Source organism: Pimephales promelas, chromosome 17 (assembly GCF_988280905.1).
Source record: "Pimephales promelas chromosome 17, fPimPro1.hap1.1, whole genome shotgun sequence".
In the NCBI taxonomy this organism is placed as follows: Eukaryota; Metazoa; Chordata; class Actinopteri; order Cypriniformes; family Leuciscidae; genus Pimephales; species Pimephales promelas.
The window spans coordinates 11,512,773-11,518,772 of NC_142785.1; positions in this window are offsets into that span (position 1 = coordinate 11,512,773).

Consider the following 6,000-nt stretch of genomic DNA (forward strand, 5'->3'; position numbering starts at 1 on the left):
GAAGGGAACGATGCCTTGTCAAGCTTTTTTTAAGTCATGTAACTTAGTATCACACAAACAAGATTTAGCCTACGTTTTCACGTGATCGTAAATGAATTGATTTTAAACAACAGTCCAACAAACAAGATTTTAGTATTAAGTGAATTACACTTTAGACATCATTTTGTCTGTTTTTGCTGTTTAGCCAAAACAACAACAAAAACGTACTATATTTTAACTGTCTTGTCTGTTCTCCTTTTCCACAGGTGTGAGCTGTGCATGTTAAGAAGACCCCTATCCATCTTGATGACCGATGAATTTTAAATCTAATCTAATTTAATTATTCTATTTATCTAACTACCTTGGTCCAGTACTGACCCACTGAGAAAATTTTAAACGGATTATTATCCATCTGTGAATTTTGTCTATCTGCAAGTTGTTTAGAATTGTTGTGTGAAAATAAACGTTACTGTACAGTTTAAGGTTTAATTGCATAAAAGCTTAGATAGAAAACTTCCTATTGCAAAAGTTAGAACATAAGTCTGCATATAAATGATTATTAATACCGTAATGCAAGTTTTTCATGGCACATGTGCATGATGAGGTTGTTTTGTGTTTAGTTTTTTTAAAGGACACTGGATAACTTGTCATTTTGTAATACTCATCTGGATTGGTGGTTTACTCGTCAAAGCTTTTATAGTTTATAAGTTTATATGTGTCTCCCAGCCCTGCAAATCTGGTCCCTTAGATAGAAAGCAGCCAAAAACCCTTTAAAATCAGCAACTGACCAGTTAGACAGTCTATCTCAAACCAATAGACAATCTTAGACTAGTTTAAGCTGTTTTACCCCAGCAGGGAGTGGGTGGATGAGTTGTTATGAACTATCTTTCTAATAGATTGATCAGATAGCACCCCTTTAATCTTTTCTATTTTACCTGTTCATGATAATTTTTGCATGTATTTATGCATAATTGTTCATGATTGTCATGCATGATTTTTATTGTATTATATTACATTTTTATTATTAATGTATTTAATTGTATTAATGTAATTAATTAATTTAAATGTATATTACGTAAATGTACTAATGTGTTTGAAAATACACAATAAACCTTGTGCAGTTAAAGCTTCAATTGTTCTTTTTTCTATTTCCCATTAACAGTTAAAATAATATTTCTACAGATTTTCGACAGGTTACACAGTAGCACTATAAAATAAATACAAAACAAAAACATTTCATATTATACAGTATTATTAAAAATACACAGTGTAATTCTGTACTTTAATATGGTAAGAAATTACATTAAAATAATGTTATTTAATTTGCAGTATGCTTAACAGTACTGTTGTCACAGACTAGAAGGACTCAGATGGATGAGAATAACCAGGTTTATTGACACAGGGGGTAGGAATAAACAGCAGGTGAGTATGTAATGGAGAAAGTTCGGGGATGCAGCGGGAAACAGTCTGATGAAGTATATCTTATCTTGTGCAGGACGGAGAGACGGAGAGTGGAAGCAGCGGACAGATGAACAGGAGGAGACCGGGGACCAGGAGCAGATGAGAGGCAGACGGAACTGAAGCAAGCGGGTAAGTAATCCTTTTCGTAGCGGTAAGAGTTGAGGGAGTCTGTAGCCGAAGTGTCGACGAGACCAGACGGTGAGTGACTGTGAGGAGTGAGTTTATATAGGGAGGATGATTGGGACGGTGATTGATGCGGGCAGGTGACGGTGATTAGAAGGCTGGGGAGCTGGAACGAGTGGGCGGAGTGAAGGTGTCTGGTGCTGACGCAGATGGATCCGTGACAGTACCCCCCCCCCCACGGCCAGCTCCAGCTGGCGGACGGGACCGACGACGGGGACGACCACGGCTCCGGGGCGCTGGACGATCTGGGTGGGTGGTGTGAAAGTCCTGGAGTAATGAGGGGTCCAGAATGTCCTCCCGGTTGACCCAGCATCTCTCCTCAGCACCGAATCCCTCCCAGTCCACGAGATATTCCAAGCGGCCGCCCCGTCGTCGGGAGTCGAGGATTTCATGGACTCGATAGATGTTATCGTCTTCGGGATCCGCCGGAGGAGGGGGCACCTCCGCAGCACCAGACCCTGGGGAAGAAGAGAGAGGGTTAGTGTAAGGCTTCAGCAGGGAGACATGGAAGGTGGGTGCGATGCAGTAGTGAGCGGGGAGGGCCAGCCGGTAGGTGACGGGGTTGATCTGCCTCTGTATCGCGAAAGGTCCGATGTATCTGGGACTCAGCTTCCGACAGGGCTGTCGGAGACGGATGTCCCGGGTGGAGAGCCAGACCAGTTGTCCGGGAAGGTAGTGAGGGGCGTCGGCGCGGCGAAGGTTGGCCTGGTTCTGGTGTCTCCGAACAGCCCGCTGGAGGTGAGTATGAGCTGAGTCCCAGACTCTCTCGCTCGTCTGGAACCAATGGTGGACTGCTGGGACGTCAGATGGTTCTCCTGACCAGGGGAAGAGTGGAGGCTGGTAGCCGAGTATGCACTGGAATGGGGTGAGTCCGGTGGTGGTTTGTCAGAGGGAGTTCTGTGCATACTCGGCCCAGGGCAGGTAACGACTCCAACAGTCCTGATGATCGTGGCAGTATGACCGCAGGTATCTCCCAATCTCCTGGATCTTCCGCTCAGTCTGGCCGTTTGACTGGGGATGGTATCCCGAAGTGAGGCTGACGGTCACTCCCAGAAGGTTGAAGAAAGCCCTCCACACACGGGAGATGAATTGGGGTCCTCGATCGGAGACGACGTCCTCTGGGATACCAAAGTTTCGGAAGATGTGCTGGAACAGCGCCTCGGCTGTTTCAAGGGCTGTTGGCAGGCCTGGAAGGGGAATTAGCTTGCACGCTTTAGAGAAGCGGTCTACTACTACCAGGATGCAGGTATGATTGTCAGACACGGGCAGGTCGGTGACGAAGTCCACTCCGAGGTGGGACCAGGGCCGAGTGGGTATGGGAAGAGGGACCAGTTTGCCTTCTGGGAGATGACGGGGAACTTTGGCCATGGCACAGACTGAGCATCCTTTGACGAACCGGGAGACATCCTGGGCCATACCCGGCCACCAGTAGCGCTGTTGGACGAGCGAGAGAGTGGACTGGCTGCCTGGGTGTCCAGAGCCCGGAGAGGTGTGAACAGAGTCCATGAGGGACAGGCGTAAACGGGTTGGAACATAGACCCGTCCCTCAGGACCTCCCGGCGGAGCAGGTTCAAGCTGTGTGGCTTCGGCGATGTGGTCATCCATGCTCCACTGAATGGGGCTGACCACCACGGCTGGAGGGAGAATGGTTTCGGACTCGGAAGGAGGGACCTCGGGTTGGAACTGACGGGAGAGAGCGTCTGCTTTCACATTCTTTTCTCCGGGGCGGTAGGTGACTGAGAAATTGAAGCGTGTGAAGAACAGGGCCCAACGGGCTTGACGGGGGTTGAGTCTCTTGGCATCTCGGAGGTACTCGAGGTTACGGTGGTCCGTGATCACGGTGAAAGGGTGTTGGGCTCCCTCCAGCCAGTGCCTCCATTCCTCCAGCGCGAGTTTGATGGCCAGTAACTCCCGGTTGCCGATGTCATAATTCTGCTCCGCCGGGGACAGTTTCTTGGAGTAGAAGGCGCATGGATGGAGTTGAGGTGGGTTCCCCTGCCGCTGAAAGAGGACCGCTCCTACCCCCGAGATGGAGGCATCCACTTCGACGAGGAAGGGTATGGCAGGGTCCGGAAGGGCCAGGGTAGGAGCGGAACTGAAGGCGGATTTGAGGTCTTGGAAGGCGCGGGTGGCTCGGTCGTTCCAGGATAGAGACTTGGCCCCGCTCTTGAGAAGGTCGGTGAGGGGAGAGCTGATGGGACTGAAGTTCTGGATGAACCGGCGGTAGAAATTGGCAAACCCCAGGAAACGTTGAAGCTCCTTACGGGTGGTGGGTTGTGGCCAGTGGAGTACCGCTTCCACCTTCCTCTGGTCCATGGTGATTCCGTGGGGAGTGATGATGTAACCGAGGAATTGGATGGTGCTTTGGTGGAACTCGCATTTCTCCAGTTTGAGATAGAGGTGATAATCTCGGAGCCGGGTGAGTACTGTTTGAACGTGATGGATATGGGAGGTCAGGTCGGGGGAGTAGATGAGGATATCGTCGATATAAATGATGACAAACTGATTGAGGAGATCGCGGAATATCTCATTCATGAAACCTTGGAAGATGGCGGGTGAGTTGGACAATCCGTAGGGCATCACGAGATATTCGTAGTGCCCCGCGGGGGTGATGAAGGCGGTCTTCCACTCATCTCCTTCCCGGACTCGGATGAGGTTGTAGGCACTACGAAGATCTAGCTTGGTGTAAATGGATGCCCCTCGGAGTTGTTCCAGGGCGGCTGGGACCAGAGGAAGAGGATAGCGGAATTTAACAGTCGCTTGGTTGAGGGTACGGTAGTCGATGCAGGGGCGCAAGCCTCCATCCTTTTTCCCCACGAAGAAGAAGCTCGAAGCGGCAGGGGACACTGATGGTCGGATGAATCCGTGGTCGAGAGCCTCCTGGATATACTCCTCCATGGCCTTCTGTTCCGGGATGGACAGAGGGTAGATCTTACCTCGCGGTAGGACCGCCCCGGGCAGCAGATCGATCGCGCAGTCCCATGGCCGATGAGGAGGTAGGGTGGTCGCTTGAAGTTTATCGAAGACATCCTGGAACGCCCGGTAGGGAGAGGGGATTTCGGGAGGATGTCCCACAGGTGGGCTCTCCACGGAGGTGGTGGAGAGGGGAACGGGCGGAGTGGTGGTATGAACGGAGGTCCTCGTCACAGATGGCAGGCAGTGATGGAAGCAGTCCTTACCCCACCGTAGGATCTCGCCGGTGGACCATTGTGCATGCGGGGAATGGGTCTCCAACCAGGGGCGTCCCAGGATGATCTCGGCCGTGGAGCCCTCCAGCACCAGAAAAGATATCTCCTCCTTATGGAGCCAGCCGATCTCCAGCCCCAGGTCGGGACTACGATGTCCTACTCGGCCACGCCCCAGAGGTTGACCTAGGATGGTTTGTACTTGCAGTTTGTGAGGGATGGATCGTTGCCTGGTTTGCAGCCGGTTTAATGTGGACAGAGCGATGAAATTGGCCGCTGATCCGGAGTCGATCAGCGCCTGAACTGAAACGGAACGGTTCAGATAAGTGACAGTGGCCGCAGTAAATTTCAAAGAGGAAATGGGTAGTGGTAGGTGGACCGTACTCACAGCGGGTCGGGGTGGCCGAACGGGGCAGGAGGCGAGCAGGTGGCCGGAGGCTCCGCAGTACAGGCACAGACCGCTGGTGATGCGACGATTTCTCTCGGACACTGGCAGTCGCGTGGAACCAATGTCCATCGGCTCTGGTGCTGGAGGACTGTGATGACGGGACGCTGGACGAGGAGGTGGAAGTGCAGGGCTGTCGAGCTGGCATGCAGTGCGTCGCTGGTCGATGCGAATGGATCGCTGGATGATGCTCTCTAGTCCGACGGTGTCGTCATAAATCGCGAGCTGGAGGCGGATGTCAGGATTCAGGCCATGACGGTATGCGGTGATGAGCGCGCTCTCGTTCCAACCGAGAGTGGCGGCGAGGGTGCGGAACTGCAGCGCATAGGAGGCGACTGACGATCTCCCTTGCCGCAGCCGGTACAGCTGGTCTTGGACCGAGATGGAATGTGCAGACTGCGAGAATACTTCGATGAAATGACCGGAGAAAGCGGTAAACGTCCGAGTAACCGGACCTCGATCCTTCCACAGGGCATGAGCCCAATTGAGCGCTCGACCTCGCAGGAGTGAGATGAAGAAGGCGACTCTAGATCGTTCGGTGGGGAAGGCTGAGGAATTCATCTCCATGTAGAGCTCGCACTGCAGGAGGAAGCCGCTGCACTCCTCCTCCTCGCCAGAGAAGGGCGCTGGTTGGGCCATGGGACTGACAGAGGCAGATGGGGAAGAAGTGGTGACGGTGGATGTGGAGAGAGCTGGAGCGCTAGTCCGGGGAATGGTTGGAGAAGGTGGGATCGGTGTAGCGCTGGT